The following is a 930-nucleotide window of genomic DNA, read 5'->3' as shown; positions in this document are numbered from 1 at the left end:
GTGAATATTGTGGCGCATTTGATTGGAAATTTTGAATAATGATGTAGCGCTGGTTTTGATTGGTGGTGATGTAATGATATTGTTTGCTGCTGATATGGTAATTCTGGTTGGTGATGTGTGGTAGTGGTAAAGGGGTTAGGGCGTGAAGCTAAAAAAATGGTTGAATCATAAAAGTCGTCACAGCCGTTATGCAGGGCATTCAAATGTCGGCTGATATAGATATTTTGTGGTGGGGGTTGTGAAAAGTACATAACTACCTTTTTAATATGCTTTGATGCAATTGAAAAAATAAAAATTTTAACTGATGGTAACTGTGAAAAAAATCCTGCAGTACATGAAGTTAACTTCGGACTTCATTTTATATTTCAAACTTAATTAAAGCTATGCAGAGAAAATTCCTAAAACGAGTATACAAGTGAATTAATTGCCTTAATGGCGACGTAGCTTAGAGACAAAAAAAAAAAACGGGAACGCCATTGCAGCTATGTTAAACCACTGGAAACGGTAATTGTCTCGAGGTTTTAAAGAACGGGCCCGTGTGTTTTCAACAGTTGTCTTATAAACGTGGATAAGATGTAACTAAACCTTCCTGTTGGGCCCGGTTATTGCCTCTCCTTCGGTAAGTTATAGGCCTATTTTGGTCGTGGAGAACGGGCGCCGCCGCGCTTCTTGGCCCGTGACGCGACCGCCGCCGAGGCGATGGGGCTTCGGGCGAGAGGGAGAAGGTGCGGCGTTGGCCCGCGATTACCCAGCTCTTGCGCGCCCGATGAGCCGTGCTGCGAACGAGATTGGGATGAGGTGATTCTCGCAAGCGCTTGCCACCCGGCTCATAAACGGGCCCGCGCTTGCTTTCGCGCAGATGAGGAAATGTGCGGCGGAAATATGAGAGCGGCCTCGAACCCTTGTCTACGCGCCACACGGTGGGTCCGA

The sequence above is a fragment of the Penaeus monodon genome, chromosome 27 (genome assembly GCF_015228065.2).
Source record: "Penaeus monodon isolate SGIC_2016 chromosome 27, NSTDA_Pmon_1, whole genome shotgun sequence".
Classification (NCBI taxonomy): domain Eukaryota; kingdom Metazoa; phylum Arthropoda; class Malacostraca; order Decapoda; family Penaeidae; genus Penaeus; species Penaeus monodon.
The sequence above is the reverse complement of the archived record's forward strand: the minus strand, read 5'-3'. Positions refer to the sequence as shown.